This window comes from Balaenoptera borealis (assembly GCF_965194805.1).
Source record: "Balaenoptera borealis genome assembly, chromosome: 2".
NCBI classification, from domain to species: domain Eukaryota; kingdom Metazoa; phylum Chordata; class Mammalia; order Artiodactyla; family Balaenopteridae; genus Balaenoptera; species Balaenoptera borealis.
The window spans coordinates 103,714,044-103,736,398 of NC_138867.1; the positions used below are offsets into that span (position 1 = coordinate 103,714,044).

Below are 22,355 nucleotides of genomic sequence, written 5' to 3' on the forward strand. Positions count from 1 at the left end.
AGTGGTCCGGACTCTTCAGTTGCAAATGATAGAAACTTGCTCTGGTAATGCAAGCAAAACAGAATTGAGTGAAAGGCATTGTGTGTGTGTGTGTGTGTGTGTGTGTGTGTGTGTGTGTGTGTGTTGGGGGGGCTGGTGATAAGGGTGGTCTAACAGAGTTAACAGGAAGCTGGACGTCCAGGTTTGGGCAGAATCCAAAATGCTCCAAAGGCTGGGAAGTAAGATCATAGCCACTGTCCTAGAGCAGAAACTGTATGGTCAGAATGCTGCTCTTGGATGGAATGCAATTCCAACTGTTTTCAGATTCCATGTCCCTCTACTCAAGATTCAAATTTAGGGGCAGGGCATCCATTCGGCATTGTTTGGGCAATGTGTCCCCTATTACTCTTCCCCACCTCATACCACACCTACAGGAAGCCAGAGCCCCAGGTCAAGGAATACAGTGAGATGGAGAAAATTTATCAAAAGGAAATCTGGGTGCCCTTAAGAAAGGGTAGACAGATGCTGGGCAGCCAGTCTACCATGAGTGTCCAAGTATACATGATAAAATCAAGAAAAATAGGGCCTGGAGCAAATTAAAATACTGATTTGCTCTGAACCACTAATCCAGTTCTATAATTCCTGGGCTTTTAAAGCTATGGAACAGCTTGGGACCTGATATTTTCAACTATTGATTGTCATTCATGTTGAATTAGAAAATGAAGGTTCTTAGGGGTCACATGGTAGCTAACAATGAACATACATTTAGTGCTTTCTATATGCTAGACACTGTGGTAAGTGGATAGATCATTGCATTTAATCTTCCTGATATCTATATGATGTAGGTATTACCAGTTCATTTTACATATGAGCCAACTGAGGTTCTGACTACTTAAATTGTCCAAGGAAGGAAAATAGAAGGAAACTGAAAAATGGTATAATTCTAATTATAGAAGAAGTAGAAGGAGAACTAAACGGAAGTGAGGTTCTAACTAAGGTATCCTCTCACATCAGTTTTAACTTTTGTTGACCTTGTGATCTTGTCCAGTCAGATATGGCATCGGTAGCACAATAGGAACAGGTGGGAGGATGACAATATGTCAGGAATTGAGCAGTACTGCTTGGTGAGGAGAGTGATGAAGTTAAGATCAAGAATGATCAAACATGACAGAGACTAAAGAAACGTAATTAAACACAGATTCTGACCCCAATCAAGGTAGTCCTTTGTTCACTGCCCAAAGGGCACAGGAAGTTCAGGCATGGCTGAGATGAGCTTTGGCAACAATGTGGTACTATCCGGAAGAAGGATATAGTAATCCAGTAAGCCTAGTCAGTGGGTGATATCTGAAGAAATTTAGTAGTTTGAGCCTCAGAGCAGGACCTTAGCCAGTGACCTAGGATCTAGTCAGAACTTGGACTAGTGAATAATTTTCCAAACCAAATTTATACCTTCTCTATATTGGATGGGGTTCTAGGAAAGGCTACAGTTTCAATTAGAAAAGGAAACCAAAGGAGAAGTCCAGTGCTATAGACTGGGAAACCATTATAAGGAATAACAGATAGGGGAGTGGCACAGTTGGAAGGCTACACTCTAATCCAGAGCTCCTACTTGGCACTCTGCTTCTTCAGCCAGAGGACTGTATGATTCCTGTGGGTGGGGCTGATGAGACACTCAGTCTTGGTCAGATGTAGCCCATGAGCTAGGATGGGCTCTTGAGGAAGATATTGGGAAATATAATTATGGAAAGCAAAAGGAGACCAGGGGAAGGAAAATGGAACAGGGACCAATGATTATGGCCATCTCTAAACCTTAGATTCATATACGATCCAGAATTCAAACTGTTCTTGAAAACATTACCAAAAAAAAAAATCACAGCTTTAGCTAACTCTTCCATTTATCACAAAACACCATCTTTCAAACAGCCAAACTTGCATAAAAGCAGCCAAACTTCAGGTCTGTTAATGGAAAAAAACCAAAAATTAAATTGCCTACTTAGAGATTTAACCACTTTTTTTGGCAAGACACTTTTACACTTTTTCATGGTGTTTGTAGCTTTTCTCTATAGACAGTTTTCTTTATTGAAGTTCTTTCTCTTAAGGATGTATTCTTTTCCTCTACGAGGTTTTAATGTTATGTTATTTACAATTGTCTTTCCTTATTTTTATCCTGTCTAACCTCTAGCTTCTCTTTCATTTATAGATGACATACTCTCTACATAGAAAGTATTCCTTTGAGGAATGCTATGGACTGAATTGTGTCCCCCCCAAAATTCATATGTTAACACCCTAGCCCCTAATGTGATAGCATTTTGAGATGAGGCCTTTTGGAGATAATTAGGTTGAGATGAGCTCATGAGGGTGGGGCTCTCGTGATGGGATTGGTGCCCTTTTAGAAAGAGGAAGAGAGAGAGAGATCATATACATTGAGGAAAGGTCATATGAGTACACAATGAGAAGGCAGCTGGCCATCAGAAAGCCAGGAAGAGAGCTCACACCAGAATCTGACCATGCTAGCACCCTGATCTCAGACTTCTAGCCTCCAAAACTGTGAGTAAATAAATTTCTGTTGTTTAAGCCACCCAGTCTATGATATTTTATGTCAGCCTGAGCTAAGACAAGGAGTCTTAAAGATGCGATTATAAAATACAATACTGGAGATTATGATAATAAAATACGATAAATCCTCTCAGAAAAGTTCTGTGATTCTTCTACTTTCATTTTTGCCAACTACAGAATACTTAAAATCATCCTTCCTGGGATGTATAAAACAGTGTCTTGACCCTTTCTGGCTTTACTCATGTAACAATCTGAAGGAAAGCTTGCTAAGTGACAGCTTTCCCCAAACCTGACCTAGCTGCTGTCTGTGACTGGCTTTCTCCCAGAATCCTTCCTTTGCCTCTCCTGACTGCAGGCTTGACTGGGGAAGAGGTTATTTTCCTAGTCTGAGTAAAATATGCTGCTTTGCTCCCAGGCTCTGGCTACTGTTACAGTGTCTCATTTTGCACTCTTCCTGTTTCTACTTGACTATCTACTTCTTCTTTTCCTCTTATTACTATTATTTTTTTAATGTTTAAAAAAATAAAATTTTTTGAGGGCACATACCTTAAAATTTTTTTCTCTTCCAGTTTTATTGATATATAATTGACATAGGGCACTGTATAACATTGTGTACAGCATAATAATCTGACTTACATATACATCATGAAATGATTACCACAATAAGATTAGTGAATATCCATCATCTCATATAGACACAAAATAAAAAGAAAAAAATATTTTTCCATGAGATGAGAACTCTTAGGATTTACTCTCTTAACTTTCATATATAACATACAGCAGTGTTAATTGTATTAATCATGTTGTACATTACCTCCCTAGCAGTTATTTATCCTATAACTTCCAGTTGTAAGATCATTTACTTTTTCCTAATTACATCTGTCCTCCAGGTGAATGAACGTTTCCTCTGTTTTTATTTTGAAAAGTTTTGGTAAAGATTTTAATCACATAATTTTGTATTTTACATTTAACAGGTTATCACTTATATCATCTTGGGCAAGTCAGTTCATCACTTTGAGACCATCCTTCCTCTTTCCTAACAGGGAAAAAATAATAATGGCTGCTATATTACTTCATAGGTTGTTGTCAGAATCAGACAGAATCATATAAATCAGAGTTTGTGCAAATGTTGGTTGTTACATTGTTAGTTGGGAAATATCTGCCTGTATTTAACTCAGCCAGATTGGCCACATAGTTGAGTGTAGATTAGTCTTTGGTGCTTATTTGTATTTTTAGGGTATTTCTTGACCAATCTGTGCAAAACAAGTTTGGCTTAGGAGAGTATTTTAATGGTATGAATGAGGGGTGGAGGGGAAAATGATTATAACACAAATCTATGTGTTAGTGCTCATAATCTTTAATGGTACCCTGGAAACTTATATTTATCAAATTTCTCTTTTGACAAATGCTTTCTTTTCATGTCCTACAAGTGCTTTGCTTGAGAGAGAGATTGGTAGGTATATTTTGCGGAAAGTAAAGCTGGTCTTTTTTTCTTTTTTGGTAAGCAGTAAGATTTCAAGGGCTTCCCTGGTGGCACAGTGGTTAAGAATCTGCCTGCCAATGCAGGGGACACGGGTTTGAGCCCTGGTTCGGGAAGAGCCCACATGCCGCGGAGCAACTAAACCTGCGCACCACAACTACTGAGCCTGTGCTCTAGAGCCCGTGAGCCACAACTACTGAAGCCTGTACACCTAAAGCCTGTGCTCTGCAACAAGAGAAGCCACCACAATGAGAAGCCCGCGCACTGCAACTAGAGAAAGCCCGCACGAAGCAACGAAGACCCAGTGCAGCCAAAAATAAATAAATAAAATAAATAAATTTATTTTAAAAAAAAGATTTCAACTGGGAGAAAGAAAGAAATGGAATAGTTTTCCTGCTCTAATTGAAGATCTTATTCCCACAGTCTCTCCACTCTGTTTGTATGGGTGTGTCTATGTGTGTATGTTGGCATGGCTGGGCAACCACAGTGAGTGTGCAGAAGGGTGAGAAGAAGAGAAATAGTAACAGAAGTAAAGAATCAAAAGATGTAAGGGAGATATTGGAACACTTACACTATCTCAGATATGAAATTAAAGGCACCCAGAAATTTTACTTTCTTTTTCTTCCCTTTTCAAATTCCCACTTGATAAATTGTTTTTTCCTAAGGAATTCATGATAGTTTTAGACTGAAGTTATTTTGAAGTAACTCTCCCACCCCCGCTTGTTTTAATAGAAATATATTAGTAAAGCTTCTTTTGCTTTTATCCTGTTTTTCATAGTAATCATAACAGTTGTTGCATGCCCAAATGTTGGGACAAATATTTACTTATATGTATAGAGATATAAATTCAACAGAATAAAGTTCTGGGTAATAAAAAATATGACACTGCTTTGGGAAACATGAAAACATATTAATAGTATATAAACACTTGAAGAGTAGCAAATGCTAGGAAATATGGGGTGACACAAAAAATTAACTATATCTGATGTACAATACAGCAGATGGAAATTATGATCTGTCTGCTTATGCTGAGACATCACGCTACAGAACAAAGAGTTTTGATTGAGATGCAAGTAATTTGGTCTTTCCCTCTTTAACACAGGCTGTTTTCATATTGCCAGTTTTTTCCTTACAAGTTAATAGAATGACATGAAATTTTTTTGGCTTCTTACCTAGGCTACCTGCGAATTTTAATCTATAGGAGCTTCTAGGTCAAATTTTAACAAAAAGCAGTCTTTACTGAGGTGTTTAAAAACATAAATATTTATTCCTATCCATATATAATTTAAAAATGTGATTTGATGATCTATTTATATGCTTGTATTTCTTAAACATTTATCAGAACTTTGAGGGGTCAGTAGAGGTGTTCTTGATCTAAACTGAGGTTTTTGAGGTGTAGAGTATAAAATGGTTTGTTGGTCATTGATGACAATATTTAGAGTTCCCAGTATTGCAGACATTTCTTCTCCATTTAGTGAGATAGGGTTAACTTTGTTTCTTGTCTAGTATCGGGTCCTGGGATATATCAGAAAAGTGGAGATGTTTTATTTATTAGGCAAATTATTCTCAAGCCTGAGCATGCACAAATCTTAGTTGCTTTTGAGTCTCTAACAGAAAGATGGTAGTGTGGTAAACACAGAAGCAGTCCTTACTATCACTTTCCTCTAAGATGGGTGATACCAGTCACTTCATAACCTCCAGTTTGAGAAAGCATGAGAGTAGAGAGTTAAAAAAAGGCACTGTTGTATTACAAAAACAAAAATGGCATCTTTCCATACTAACTACCCCCTGCAGATTACACATCGACCCTATCATCAGTCTGCTAAAGTAGAAATGGAGAATGAGATAAATCCTCAATTATTTTAAAGTGCATTTGTTTCACTGGAGCCTTTCAAATTTTTCGTGTGTGTGTGTGTGTGTATGTGTGTGTGTGTGTGTGTGTGAGAGAGAGAGAGAGAGAGGGAAAGAGATAGAGGGAGAGAGAAGAGACTGAAGACTTCCTGGATGCAGCAAGTGTATTGAAAATATAAAAATATGTTTGATAAATAAAAATTTAAACATAGCACCAGACTATGATTTTTCTTCAGGCACACCTTTATGTCTGACTTTTGAAAAGTCTTTAGACACAATTTTAAAAAAATGATAGTTTCAGAGTCTTCTACAATGCCTTCATGGTGGATCGATTTCCATACAGGTCTTCCATAGTAACATATCTTCATCCCAGTTAACCAACCATAAGAGAAAGAATGTAATCTTCTGCCTCCCCTCTGTGGGCAGAGTGGACTGGAGAGTAGAGTCAGAAAACATCGGTTCCAATTTGTGTCTACAATTTGATGACTTGAGTGATGCTTGGCCTCTAGGAACTTTAGGAGGTTCACTAGAAAAACCGAGATAATAGCTACCACATTATATAGTCGAGAGGGTTACCTCAACTCACAAACGAAGTTCTCCATAGACAGCAAACGGAATGCAAACGTGAGCCACAGTTTATATTTCTAAGCAGCTGAATCGCTGATACAGCCCTGGATTTACAAGAAAGTGGGGGAAAACGTCAACCCAGTGAGGTCACTCCCTCTGGCCGGGCCCTAAAATTCTCTGGCACCTGAAGGGCTGTGCTCTGCACACCCGGAAAAGCCTCGGCACCCTGACTTGGCACAATGGCGCCCTTAGGCTCTCTGCTCATTCAAGCAGCGGGGAACTTTTCGTAGCTCCTCTAAACCATGGGAGCGTTTTCTCCCAGCTGTCTCCACAGACCTCGCCAAACGTCTCCTCCCAAGGCCTCACCCAGGGAGACATCGCGCATCCACAATTACTCCACGCTCCCTACGTTCACCGCCGGTGCGGAGGTGGGGAGGGAGGCGTGGCTTCGCCTTTATAAGCCTTGCCAGCCAATGAGCGTGCTGCCTTTCTTCCGGTCGGCGAGCCAACCAATCCGAGCAAGTCGGTGTAACCTTCGGCTCTACTCGGCTCTTTTCGCTGATGCGGGCAGCTCGAGTGGCCGCCGCCGCTAGAAAGACGCTTTCCTTTTTAATTTTTTTTCCAAGCGTTCACTTCCGGGTCCGGCGCCGATCCGGATGCCCGAGGCAGAAGGATGTTTGACCTCCGGATAAGCGAGGCGCCGCTGTGCATTCATTCCCGGCTGCATTGGTGGCGACAGCCGCGGCCCGGGCGGCGACTCTCCGGCCAGAGGCGGCGGTAGGACGCACCGGCAGTAGTGCGGGGACCGAGTCCGAGCTGCGTTATCTCCCTCGCTCGTTCCTTCCCCCCTACCTCGCTCGCTCCCTCCCTGCGTGCCTCGCTTTCCTCCTCCGGCCGCCGGCGGGTGCGATGTGCCGCCGCCGCTGCCCCAGCCGCCGCTGACCGACGGACCGGGGGGCGCCGCCCGCGCCCGGGACCGACCCGCCACTTGCGGCCGCGCCTTTGAGGTAAAGCCCCGTTCGCGTTGGCGCCTGGCCGGGAGGCCCCGGCCCGGCGGCTGCCTCGGCGCGGCCGCGGCGCCCTCCTGCCCGGGTGGGGCTGGGCGGGCTGGGGTCCCGGGCTGGGTGGGGTGGGGTGCGGCGGGGGCGGCGCCGCCGGCGCGGGCCCCGGAGAGGGGTGGGCGAGGACCCGGGCGGGCGGCGCGGAGGCGCGGGCTGGAGACGGCCGCGGCCGGGGGGCGAGGGCGTCTCGGGCTCGCTGGGCAGGGAGGGGTCCGCGGGCGGCGGGCCGGGCTGGCAGTAGAAGTTGCCCGAGTGGTGCGGAGCGAGTGGGGACGGCGGGGAGGTGGGCGAGCTGGGAAAAGGCAGAGGCTTTGGGGGGGAGGGTTGAGAGGTCGGGAGTGCAGCCACCAGCGCCCCGCGATTGTGTCCAGACAATTCCCTTCGGAGCGGGGATTTTAGGCAGGCCCTTCAGAGTGGGGATTTTAGGCAGGAGGGAGGGAGCCGTCGGTCGGCTGGAGGAGGTGTCAGGGGCCAGCATTCATTTCTGGGAGAAACTTCCCGATGGGGTGTTTGTTTTAAGGGGGGGTGGGTAGGGATTTACCTATTCGATAGAGCTTTTGACTTAGCTCAGAACTTGTCCAAGGCATTAGTCGGGGGCTCAGAATTACTCTGATGGTTACTGTTAGGGTGCTGCTTTGTTTCTCCCACTTGCAGAGGGGAAGTGACCCACAGGAGCGTCGGCTCTCTTGGTCCACAGCCCCCGCGTTTCTTTTCTGCGGGGTGGTGATGGAGATGTGTGTTTGCTCCTGGGGTGGATAGTTAGGCCTGTGTTACGATCATTCCAGTTCTCCCAGGGAAGGAGGAAAAGTTAATGGGTGGGAGTGTGTGTGGGAGATGGCTACTGTTGCTACACTGTGCGAATTAGTTTTAACTCTGTTGTAATGAGTACCAAGGCTGGTCAGCAAGTGACCCTTTTTTAACCTTTGGTTTTAGAACATCGACTTTACTTGGACAATTAAAAACCTACTGATTTTTAATAAGTTAAGGAAAGAAGTTAGTACTTATTTCTTTTACGTTTGCAATTACTTCTTGTGATAGGAATGACATTTGCCCACAGATAGTAAAAGAGGTTAAACTATATCTGAGTTGGAATACTTTTTAAAATTAAAAATATCTAATTAGTAAAGCCATGTATGTATTTTTGAAGAATATTTGCTTTTCCTGTAAATAAGCAGATTGTGAAAGAAAAATATCACAAAAGTTATAAGATGTGAGGCCAATTTAAGAAAACATTTCCCACCAAAAATCAGATCTGGTTTGTGACATTCTTAATAACTTTTTTGGCAGAGGAGAGTGGAGAGTTGTGTTTAGTGTATTTTGTAATTATTCCCAAACTTTGCTCCAACTGTATTCTGAGCTAAGATCAATTATTTTCTTATTTTATATACATTAGCCTTTATAGTTGCACAAAAGATGAAAATCATATTTATGGGAATTGGAAGAAAGGTGTAATAAAATAAATTGCATGGCTTTGGTATAGATTTGTAGCAGAGTGTATAGACGCTTTTGCATTCAGGGTGCTTGCATTTCTGGATATGCCTCAGGTGTAAGGAGTAAGTAGTTCTTATTAGAATGGGGGACAGAAAGTTTAATTTTAATGTTGATATGTATGAGACTTTTGGGGGAATCTTGGAAAATGATTATCTTTTCTGATGGCTTATAGTGCTCACTGACCTCTTCTGCCATTCATCAACTTAAAAACTAATGCATTATATAATTATTGACATTTTCATTGTTAGATTTGCAAGCATTAACTATTAACAAAATCTTCAGCACACAGAAGTCACTTATTCCTTCAAATAAAAGAACTAGGATTAGAACAAAGGAATAGTTTAGATCAACCTGAACCTTTACTTTGTGCAGGCGACTTTTACTGTGTGGTGAGGATGGAGGAGTGGTAGAAACATGAGGACTAAGACCCAGTAGCTACCTTTAAGGGAGAAGCAGACACACACAGAAGTAATTGCAACACAGGACTCCTGTGGGGTTTATTAGAAATGTATGGAAGCATGCGTGCGTGTGTGTGTGTGTGTGTGTGTGTGTGTGTGTGTGTGTGTGTGTGTGTGTGAGATACCAATTTTGACTGGGGAATTATAAACGAGTTTAGAGCTAGTAATACCCCATTTGGGGCTTAAAATATTTTAATGGTCAAAATGGGTCTGTGTGTGTGTGGGGTGGTGTGGGTAGTTTTGTAGGTGAAGGGAGCAGTTGAGAACCGGCATGCTGGTTTGGTATCATGGGGCCTGTTGAGCTGGACCTAAGGCTGCTGTGCCAGGAGGTCTCTGTGGGAATTGAAGCTGTAAAATGAGGTGGAGATCAGTCCATGGACATCTAGAATGCTTTGTATTTAAAAGTGAGTCAGTTTAAAGTATGAAGGTCCAAGTGTGTAGATTCTATGCTGATAGCAAGTAGGTAGGCAAATAAGGCTAGTAAGTTTAAAGGAAACAAATTAGAATAGTCAGTTTGTTATCATTCATGCTAATGGAGGAGAGCAGAAGAGTATATAATCTAAAACAGTTCCTGCATGGCTTTGTCATATTTCTTTGCTTGCATTTGGATATGAGTGTGTGGTAACCTGGTAATTGGTTTTATATGAAATAAATCTAGATTTTAAACATATGACTTGGGAAGAAATGGGAATCTTTCCATTTTCTTCTCTGGGTCCCCTCTGTAATCCCCTTCATGCTGGGAATAGACCATCATTCTGGTGTGGTTTATTGGTTCAGATTTTTTCAGAATGGAACAAGTAGTTGTTTAGTTTCAAAGGGCTTCCCAAAAGGATGTATCAAACTAAATAGTGGGAATGCTGAAACAATAACAAAATACAGGTCATTGGATAGTTATATTATTGTTAATACAGTTTAAGGTGAGATTTGCTCTGGATAAAGTGAAATGTGAAGAATCTACATAGGAAGAGAATTGACTATACCAGTAAGATGACAACATGAGAAACTTCCACAGTTATGGATATATATATACAGGGATTTTAGTCATCTTAAATATTGACGACTCTAAAAAATTTAATCCCAAACTTAATCATTATCAAAGGAGTGCATAGAAAAATATCACCCTTATGACACCATTGTTTAATCATCCAGTCATGTAACAGGGGAGATTGTTTGATAGTTTTTTACTGACTATTCCCCTCTTAGTGTTCAATAAGGATTTACATTATAACTGAATTTGTATCTTGAACCTCCCGATAATAACAATACCTATTACAATTTATTAAGTGCCCACTTTGTCTAAGGACCATAAATGATAACTGTTAAGACGACTCTGTGAGTTAGGTGGTGTACGCCTTGCTTTTGACAGTAGGAGGCAGAGTTTTCTAGAATTTAAGCAACCTGTTTAAGATATATCTTGGAAGTAGTAGAGTGCATATTTAAATCTTTTTCTTTTTTTTTCTGACTTCACAGTCTTAGACCAATGATGTCCTCTCTAATCTTCCATCTTCTTCCTTTTTGTCTTTTCTCATGCAGTTGGCACTTAGTGGTATTGATTGGTGTTGTTAGTATGTGTTTGGGTGCTTGTTCTTTCAGATATAATTTCTTTGGAAATGGCGGTTTTGGGATATCTGTAGTTCTCTACTAGTAGTGAGTCTCTAGGAGCAGAAGATATGGTTCTAGTAATGTAAGCTACCTCAGAGTATCATTTTTGTGCTGATCTGTAGGAAAGAACCATACATGAGATTGTTAATGTGTGGAAATCAAGTGTGTATTGTCTATTAATGTGAAGTGACTTTGGAGAGCCTCTGAAGTAGTCAGAAAACATGGAATGGGACAGATAAGCGGGGATGGGTAAGTTTTAGAGACACAGTGGAGACTGCTGTTAGCCATGTTTTTTCTAGCTCCCTTCCCAAAGCTGAGATTTAGGAACTATAAATGTTTGGGTTTCCTTCTATAATGGGACCTATGGAAGGTGCATAGTGATTTGTTCTTAAGCTCTATTATATTATGTTCTCTCCTTCTACTCCCTGCCAATCATCCTAGTTCTGAGGAAGAATTCTTAACAGTGAACTTGAAGTGCTTGTGTATTTGGTAGATAAGACACACGTTTTGATCATTTTCTTTACTAATGATATATCACATAGTTATAATTTAATTAAATGAAAATCTATAGCTAAAATCTATGTCCACATGACTATATCACGTCCACATTTTTTATAGCTTTTACTGTAGTTAGTAAAATCTCATGATGTATATAATCTTTTTCTTAAACACAAATTTCTAATGCTTTCTTCTTCAGTGAGGTAATGCAGATTTTAACTGTATTCAAATTCATTACATATATTTAGTTGATTTTGTGTTGAACTACTTTCCTTAGCTGATAGCTACGTTAGAAAAACAAGGGGGTGGGGGAGAGGGTTTCTCTGCCATTATATTCTTCATCACGATTGAGAAAATTTATATAAAGTGCCATGATGTGATGCCTGGCACATAGCAGGCACTATGCAAATCTTCTCTTAAATTTAGGAGTTACTGATCTATATGAGTTGTCAGAGTGTTGATTGGTGCGTAGAATGAGCAAAGACTTTTGGGGATAGCCTATTACAGGAGAATCTCTGAGCTCACCTCTCTTTAACCCACTCAAAAGATTAAGTTATTACTCTTCATTCATTTACTACTTGATGTCCATGCTACATTAAATGGCAGTAGACTATCCTCTAGTTTGTTCTTGAACTTTTATTCCCACCGGTTATTGTATACCGTGTATACCTACCAAGAATCATTTGTCTGTGTACCCAACAAATTGTTAATGGCAGTTGTACTTGTTGTAATTACATAGTTTAATGAGATGTTATTCAGTGAACTATGAAGGCGAAAAGGTGTTTGTATGAGAGCCAGTGGCTGCTTTGGAAACAGGTGAGTAGCTGAAGTCACTTACAGTTAAAATCGGTGTAGGTGAAATTAAATGACTAGGGAAAAAACCCTAAAAGTTGTAGATTTTGCAATAAGATTCTGCAATAAAATTGCTTATAAGTGTTTGTGAGATGTCTTTCCATGTTTAAGAAACAAACTGGAAATCACAGGTGATGTACTATGGGTGTGGTTTTTGCAAGAAAGATAAAGTAGAACTATAATCCGTGGACTCATGCTTGAAGGAAAGGCCTTGGCCCTGCATTAAAAGACTGTTTTGTGATTGTATATTTTTGTGTTTTAGTTGCATTAAAATGTTTAAGGTAGATTCTTTTATGATTCCCCTTTTTAACTAAGTTATGAACTTTTGGTTAATAATAATATATTAAAGGGGTATCTACTTCTAAAGTAACACCTAGTTTATACTCTCTCATAGAGATTTGTTTAACAGCATCCTCTTTTAAAAAAGAGAAATACTGGTATTCCTGAACATATAGTCATTCATACGTTAGGGTGAATTGTTTAATTATCAGGTCACATGGTTCCCACATGTTTCCTGATAGGATCCCTCGTCTGATTTCGTATGTTACCTTTCAGCTTTTATTACAGCATCAGGGTTGGAGAGAGCCTTCTTGTAATTCCACCATCTCCTCAACCTGAGTAGGGACTGCAGGAGTGAATTGATAGAGGAAATTGTCCTTTGGAAGAGGAAATGCCATACCCAGGAGCAGTTGAGCTTGGTGCAAAGGGTGCTGGTCTAACAGCTTACAGTAACTACTTGCCTTTCTTGTCCAGCTCAGCCCAAAGGCAAAGGAAAGCTTATAGGTGTTGAAAAAGGAGGTCGAAGTTGGAGAAGGAAAGGTAGATGGGGTATACTATTTATCTTGGTGTCACCACATTACAACGCCTGAAATGCAGTAGCTCCTGAAATGGAATGCTGAAGTACGAAGGCAGGGTTCGTTTTTCAGAGCTTTGGTTAGCCTCTGTGAAATTTACTTGGCTCTGCTTTCCCATGTGTGTTGGATTCATCCTCAGACTGGTAGCAAGATCCTGGTGCACTGGCCAGGACATCTTTTGCGCAAGCCTACCAGCATATTTTCCCCTTCATGTTTTATTGACCAGAATTAGGTCACGTACACTTCCAAACCAGTTATGACAAGGGGGACAGGGTTATCATAGTGAGTTTCTACCAATCAGGATACATACCCTTGCAATTGGCGACGGGGTCACATTTCCCTGAGTTACATGGTGGAGGGAGGATATTTTAAAAAATTGTGGGAAGGAGGAATATGGGGGAAATGGATGTTAGAGAGGCAATCAATAGTGACCACCACATCTACACAGCTACTTGTTTTAAGGATGAAAATAAATAATGCATCTAAATGCACTTTGAACTTTAAAGTGTTGTACAATGTAACGGATGAAAGATTAGAAAGCTGCTTCTATGTGACTCTCTTAAATATGCTCAGGTATGAATATTTTAGGAACTGAAATCACTGCTGGTTTTCTTATTGACTAACTTTGAGTCAGTAAAATCAGTTAAAGATTATACTTTTTTTCATGGAACTCATAAAGCTATTTTAACTTTAAATTAAACATTTGTACTTGTAAACTTATTTAATTTTTTTCTGTGTTGCTACCCTCCTTCTTGGACAAAACTTGTCCACATCTTTGATCTCATCAGATTTCTTTGTCATACCTGGAGGAGAATAGATGCCTTGAGGAAATGGGAATTTATCAGTCAGAGAAATGGTTTATGTTGAATCAAGGAATCTGATTGAGGTAGGAGGGTGTTACATATCTTGAATACAGCAAAAAAATAAATAAAAATTGTGGGGGAATAGGGGCAGGGGAGAATCACAGACTTTTAGAATTGAAATTAATTGTGGGACGGTTGAGTGAAATGCTTAAGTTACACACCTGGTTGGTAGAACTCTCCTATCCTCATTGATAGTGTAGTGTTCTTTCTGACCAAAAGGTGGGAGGCCATGAAAAGTTTTGTCTACTTTGCAGTTTTGCTCAGGACCATGGGCTAGTTACGTAAAGAAAATTGTGTGTGTGTGTGTGTGTGTGTGTGTGTATGGGGACATACATGGAGATACATGTATGTATAAATACATAATTAATATACAGAATTAATTGTTGTAATTCTAATTGTTGCAGTGTTGTTATAAATATACAGAGTAAATCCATCCATGCCCTGGAAGGATATTTACGTTAATGACAGATATTTATAGATTTGGAATGATTTTTATTTTTATACTTTTTATACTTCTCTGTAGTGTTTGGATTTTCAGGTATGATTGTGCATTATTTTTACCATTGGAAAAAAATATTACTTTTTTTTTTTGAGGGAAGAAAATAAAATTCTGGGGTGGGATGTTTTCTACCAACCTAGAATTTAACATATAATTCTGCTTTCATTGTATATTACCTTGAATAGAGTGTGCCTTGAATGCATTGATACTTTGTAATAGTATTTATTTAAAAAATTGGACTTACTACAAATTATATATCTTAAAATTTTAAGTTGAAATTGGCCGTATGATACCATTTGATATAAGTATATTTTATAAAAGTAGTGGACTTCTGAATTTTTCTAATTATTAATTGTGTTATCTATTTTTTTAACTTGTTTGGTTTTGACTTCAAGTGGTACACTTGGCAAGGTATCAGTATGATATATTGGAGTCAAAGTTATAGTCAGAGTTTCCTATAGTAAAAAGGGAAGTGAAAATGTTATTTTTCCCTTACACCCAGTCTGTGTTATGTTTATTTTCTATTTCTGTGAAATACTTATTATATATTCTAGCAATGAATACTTTCAAATGGCAGGCAAATATAGTAGGTAATGTTATAGGGAGAGAAAATTCCCGTAAGACTATTCCACTAGTCTTACAGTGTGTGTACACATGGCTATAAGGCCTTTTCATAAAATCCTAATCTGGTGTGCAAAAATAACCTAGCATTGTTTTGGAGGTGAAACTAGTAGGTATCAGTTGTTGGTGACATTTGAAAAAGAAACTGGTATTTGTAGATGCATATTTTTGTAAAACATTATTTTATTTTCTCCTTTTGTTCCAAGGATCTGAAAACAACATGAACACTGCCCCCCACCCCCAAAAGTGTAAATCTTAAAGATGTGGAATCTTGTAATGCCAGTTTTTATTTTAAAAAGTGGTAGATTATTTACTGAGTTCTTTTTCTATCATATTAGAGTCAGGGCATATTATGGCTAATATTTCTTTATATATTTGAGATTCTGAAAATATTTGTAGTTAAAATATCAAAATGTAATCAGCTCTTTAAACTCATTCCCTTGAGTATTTTCTGATAGTCTGTTGAAAGTTGATAACTGGAATGTGTATTGTGTGTTTATTGTATACTGTTAATCTAAATACTCTACTAATGAAGGTTGTTTTTTGAAGGCTGATTGAAAAATAAAATCCTGAGCACTGGGAATGAGAATTTCAAATAAGTTAAAATAAATTTTACCGTACCCACTTTAAAAAAAATCTTCCAACTGAAAATTAGTAAATTTTTTTCTGTGACAGAGTAAACAAGAGAACAAAATAGGGCAATTTTAAAGACAGTGCTTTCAGTCCTTGCTGTAGGGCTGGGAGTGCTAACTTACTAGTAGATGAGAGAAAAGGATTTGTGGAGAAGGCAGCTTGGACCAGTGGTTCTCAGCCCTGACTTCACATTAACATTTTCTGGGGAGCTTGAAAAAATTACAGATATTGGGATTCTACCCATGCTACTTTATATTTGAATCTGGGGATGGGGCCAAGGCATTGATCTATTTTAGGATTTCTACAGGTGATTCCAGTGTGCTTCAGGGTTGAAAATGACTGATTTCTCCTTCTTTTTATACACATCTGTTAGCTTTTTTTGACAAAGTGTTTTCCTTATACTTTCAAATTCTCTTTTTAATCGGAGATGGATGTGTGAAGATGAGATAGAAATGCACAGAAAATATATGCAAGAGGACCAGGTTAATGAAATGACTTCTCTTCAGGGTTTCATACTCAGAATGCTTAGTGAAGCTACTATATTCCTTGTTCATTAGCAGCTTTTGAATAGTATAGCACCAAAATTAGAGGAGTTTTGAAGTTTGGAAAATTTGTTAAAGGGAAATTTATCTAGAATAAATTAAGGTACCAATTCAGATGCTCCTAGGAATCTTAAGAAACCTAAGTGATGAAAGCAATCCTATCTTTAAAGTTAGTATAAGAATGTTGCTCATCAAAATTTGATTAGTTTTAGTTATCATATTTTATTAGTTATATTTATCATATTTGCAGTATCATTGAGTTGTATTTTTCATGGAACGTAAGGATGGAAGGGGCCTTAATGGTTATTTAGTATAACTGTACTTCTACCGCTTTACTCTCTTTTATACCGTTGTTGATGAGGTACTGTCTCTGTTTTTCCCCTCGGTAGAAATAGTTTAGTACTTCAGTTATAGTATATTGTGCGTGTAGTATATTGTTTATATTGTATGAAGTCAGTAAATGTATACATATAAATGCACTATGATAATAGGGTTTTATGATTATTGTATCTTATCATTTATGGCAAATCAGGGTCCATGGTAACTCATTTGCTACTGCTTCCTAGGTCAGGAACACTCTTACCAGTTTTAGCATTTTTCTTGTGACAACATAAGAGCAAGCCATTTTATGAGTTCAATACATTAAATTCCATTCAATGAACATTTTTTGCATGGTGGCAAAATTGGATTTGCATTTCTTCTATAAATTTCAAGGGTTAGATTTCTGTAAACTGCCCTGATAGGAGAATTTGTGTTAGAGAAATTTAAGGGTGGTTAGAGTGTAGAGGGCATATTATGTGTGAACCATTGGGAGACTTTTAGAATTATTTTGAGTTCATCAAAATACTACAATGAAAGCACATGATAAAGAGGTTACCAGTTACATTTTGCACATATAATTAGTAATAGAGTAATGGGTACTGTTCTGTAGGACCACAATTCCTTATCAACAATTCTGACATCTAAAATGCTCTGAAAACCAAAATTCTTTTTTTGTATGTTTGGCACAAATTGGTTTTCTTCACAAAACCTGTTGTGAACTGTTTGTCTTTATTTCATGTATTTGTAGGTTTCACTGCAAAAATAGTAAATGTTTAATCATAGTGTGCTGTCCCAGACTTCTCTGTGCCATTACAGCTTTCTCTATGGGTGTTCAAAAGTATATGGTGTTTACACACTGTATCACCTGTCAAAAATGCCCTGAAATTCTGAATTCCAAAATGTTTAACTGCAGGAACTTTGGAAAAGGAACTGTGGAACTGCATTAATTTGCTTCTACCATTTATTTCTTGATAGAAACTACTCAGCATCTTAGTACTGTGAGATGGAGTTTGAGTAAGATCCTGGTAAATTTCTTTTGCTTTTTACTCTTGTAAATATGTATATACCAAGAGGCACTTTATTTTAATCTGTGATTATTTCTTTAGCAGTTGAAAGTTTTTCTGGTTTTTTGACACTATGTCTTGTGTGGCCCACTGTGGTCCCAGAAGCATTGTGTAATTAGGATTCTTGAGATGGAAAATGTTTCGGGTAACTTTGGAATAGCTGAGTATTCATCACACTCTCTTTAGTCCTTGGGGTTATGTAATTTTACCTCTGTACATGGTAACTTCATGCCACAACACCTGCAGGCAGCCCTCTTTTTACGTATCTTGGCTTCCTTTTTCATAACAGAAAGAAGGGGTGTGGTTGCAGTGCCTCTATTTTAGTTTCCTTAAACTTCCTTAATTTGTTTTTAAGAGTTCACTGCAAAAATCTTTATACCTACTCTGGCTTCTTTTTTTTTTCCCCATCCTGTCTGTTTCTTTTTCTCTTTTTCTTTTCTTTATTACTTCCCTGCCCCCACCCCCTTTAAAATAATATTCCTCAGCCAGAGAAGTTCATACTTATGGTATTCTGTATCAGAAAAATACAGAAAAATGTTTGCTGGAAAGGTGACAGAAGTAAATCTGCATATTCTGGTATTTCCGTAAAGAGGACCTTTTGTAGGGGAGTGATTATTGTACTGCTTGTTCAGTGATAGTGTTCTGTGTATATGGTTTTTGCCTTCTTTCCATCTTTAAATACTGAAGGGTAATGGGTCGTGAGCACTGTGGTACATGTATTTTTGTGTTTACCAAGATTCCAGGCACTTTAAGGTATAGATCCTGATGGGAAATTTAGACTTTATATGGTTAGGTTATGTGCACTTGCTATGTGCTCTGAAAGCACTATAATTCTCTTGTAGGACAAATTATACCTTGTATTATTGTTTGTTTAAGCTATGTGATGTCAGGGATTACAATGGTCTTATTTGCCATTTGTATTTCCTGTGTTTGGTACATAATAGGCCTCTAATTATTACTAATTTGTTGAATGAATAGATTAATCATTTCATCTCTGTTAGGGAGAATTTTAACATGGAAGAACCTTGATTAAATGCCTCCTGAGGCACCATGCTCATCCCAGACCAATTTAGTTGGCATCATCACAGCTGTATGAGACAAATTTCAAACAAATAAATTGGGCCTAATTTAAATAAAAGGATAAACACAAGCCTGTGACTTATTTACTCAGGCTTAAAAGTAGAGAAACACATTATAGAAAGATTTCTGAAATGAAATGCATTCATGGGCTATCCAGAAAATTTAGTTAGAGGAAATATTCTGTTTTTTTGAGCGTTTCAGTTAACTGTGATTGTGTTGTAAGATATTTTTTATATTAAAGTTTTTCTCTTTTTTCTGTTTTTCACACAGGAAAATTCATTCCCCCTCACAATCAAATTAGAAAACAATTTCATCACCTTAAAATATTCCCTCATGCTGCTCCTTTGTAGCCAACCCCTTTTCCCACTCTAGCCCCTAACAACCACTACTCTATTCTTATAATTTTGCCAGATATCATATAACTTATAGGAATAATGAATCATGAATATAATATAAATTATAGGAATCATGTGGTATGTAGCCTTTTGAATCTGTCTTCTTCCACTGTGCAGAATGCATTTGAGATTCATCCATGCTGTAGTGTGTGTCAGTACTTTCTTTTTGCTGCTGAGCAGTATTCCATTATATGGATGTACTTCAGCATGTTTATCCATTCACCAGTTGAAGTATTTGTTTCTAGTTTTTGTGATAATGAATAAAGCTGCCACAAACCTTTGTGTGCAGTTTTTGTTTTGTGTGTGAATCTAAGTTTTCATTTCTCTTGGGTAAGTTTCTAGGGGAATTGTTAGGTCATATGGCAAGTGTATGTTTAACTTTATAACAAACTGTCAAACTGTTTTCTAAAGCAGGTATACCATTTTGCATTCCCACCACTAATGTGGGAGAGTTCTAGTAATAAGCAGTTCGTAAAATTTAAATTGGCTATATTGAATTACTTTTTAGTAATTCGTTGGTTTGATTGCACACCAGAATATCTTGACAATAATATTAGTTCTGAACATGATATTTTTATAGCTGTAGATCTGTCAGACAGAGATGTAATTTAGGGGAGCCTCACTTTTCAGTGAATACAGTCTTCCATATGCTTTGGAACTGTTCTTTCTTGCTGAGATCATGCAGCCCTGATCTTTGTAAGAAAAACTAGGCCTTAACTAACCCTGGTTCATATTGGGGATTAAGGTGCCTTTGGATCAATTCTGTGTTATCTGTCTTCAGGTTTACAGCACTTACTTTGGATTCTTGTCGTTTGGACTGGGCAGAAGGAAATCCTTCCTGTGGAGAAGTGGTTGTACTTTCAGCTTATTTTTGTCACCTGTTGCATGTTTCATTCCACAGTTTTGTAGAAGTCAACTTGCTTATTCATGGTTTACTGTCAGTCATACTATTCAGTCCTTTCTGTGTTGAGAGTTGACAATATTAGCTTCATAACTGAAATTTCCAAATGCTAATACCCTTGAATGACTGTTTTAAGTCTGTGGCCTTTGCCTATACTAGACTGTTGTTTGTAATTATATATTTTTATAAATTAAGAAATAAGCATTGTAGTTAAGAAGAAAGGATATAACTTCGTTATGAGAACCATGCATGAAACAGCTACTGAGGTTCCTGAAGTATTTTCTCATTTATCTGGCATTATTAGGGAAAAACCTGTTAGATAAATTTAGAGCTTGAATTTATACTTAAATATTTTCTTATTTAAATTTTTTTAAATGGTAAACTTTACACGGTAGTACTGTTTTCTCAGTATTTTCTAAACATATCAGATCTTGCTGATGCAGGGCTCTCATTCTGAACATCACTTATAAAGTATGCTATTATGCATAGATGTCTATGAATTTATTGAGGTCTATAAGGTTGTTTTCTTCCTGTTCTCTCATGTTTTTACTATTCACCTCATATTTTCTCTTTTAAGTTTGATTTCCAATGTTAACTTGTTAGAATTATATTAAAATTAAAATGGAGTTTAGGGGCTCTTATTTAATGAACAGAATATGCCTTTTGTGACCTCCTGTAGTGAATTTTTTTTCTTCTGATTCATAGCTCTTGGAGAGTTGAAATTACAGTATAAATGACCTTTGATTTGTGAGGTGGTATTCCACTTGCTTGTAGTATCTCTCAGACCTATAAATTGCTGCCTGCCTGCCCATACCTTTTTCTTTCCTTCTTTATTTGGAAAAGAGATGATCATATAAATTAACATTCTTAAACTTCTAAGACAGTTCATTTGTTCATTCATTCATTTACTTGTTTCTTCAACAAAGTTTTAACCAATGTCTGCTGTGTGCTATGTATTATAACAGATAATGGGGAGACAGAGTCGAATAAATTATGATCCCTGTCCTTGAGGACATCAGATTAAAAAATGGGCTATCTTAAAATTAAAGAGTAAAAACATTGTCCCCTGTCTTCCCTGTAAATTGGTTGTGAGATGTAGAGATTTGATCAGATTCAGTTTCAATTTTTTTTCTTCCATCAGGAAGATCAAAGGTTGTTTTTTCTTTTTGTGATGTTAGTGGCAATTGATGATCCTTGCCTAGTTCCATTAATTCATTAGGAGTTGCATAATGATGAGATTTGAATTCTATCATTTCTTACTTTATTAGACTGGAATACATTTAAAGAAAAAAATTCCCTTCATCAATTAGCATTGATTGGTATTATTCCCAGATTCCATATTTGCACATTTGTCTACTTGCTAAAATTTATTTGTAACCCCCAAATCAGTATCCCTTGTGCTTTGCCATTCATTAATGGACATGAGCTTGGGTAGAGTGGCAAAAACTTTGAGTCACTGGAGGGGCATGTTCCCAGCTGAAGTCAAACTAGGTGCTCTGCTGTCTTGTTTTTTAAGGCCTATTTAGTGCTTTTTGGGTGATTTTACTGTTTAAATTGGCCCCCAAGTGTAGTGCTGCACTGCTGTCTAGTGTTCCTAAACCCAAAAAGGCTGTGATATGCCTTATGGAGAAAATACATTAGATGAGCTTAGTTCAGGCATGAGTTACAGTGCTGTTGGCTGTGAGTTCAGTGTTAATGACTCAACAATATGCAGTTGACCCTTGAACAACAGGGGTATGAACCATGTGGGTCCACTTACATACTGGGATTATTTTCAGTATTAGTACTACAGTACTATACGATGTCCAGTTGGTTGAATCTGCAGGTGCGGAACCACGGATCGGGTGAGGGAGGGACTGTGTATATGGAGGGCCACCCACGAGTTATATGTGAATTTTCAACTGCGTGAAGGGTAGGTGCCCCAACTCCTGTGTTGTTCAAGGGTCAGCTGTATATTAAATAAGGTGTCTTTAAACAGAATCACACATAAAACAAGGATATGTATTGATCAGTTGATGAAAATGTTGTGACCAGAGGATTGTAGGAACCTAACCCTGTATTTTTCGTAGGAGCAATGGTTCAGTGTTTGCAACCTTTATAAAACGTTAACAACTATGAATCAACTGTTTTTGGTTTTGCTGAGGTACAGAAGAATATCCTTTTTTAACTGATGTAAAAAATATACTA

The 22,355-nt window shown here is 38.3% G+C and overlaps 1 protein-coding gene across 1 annotated transcript in view; it reads left to right on the forward strand.

Moving 5' to 3' along the window:
- Positions 1-125: 125 nt before the first annotated feature.
- CSNK1G3 (casein kinase 1 gamma 3) overlaps positions 126-22,355 on the forward strand; it is a 578,377-nt gene continuing 556,147 nt past the window's right edge. The window contains exon 1 of the mRNA XM_082380715.1: positions 126-7,440. The gene's annotated coding sequence lies outside the window, so the exon portion shown is untranslated. The remainder of the gene's footprint in view (positions 7,441-22,355) is intronic.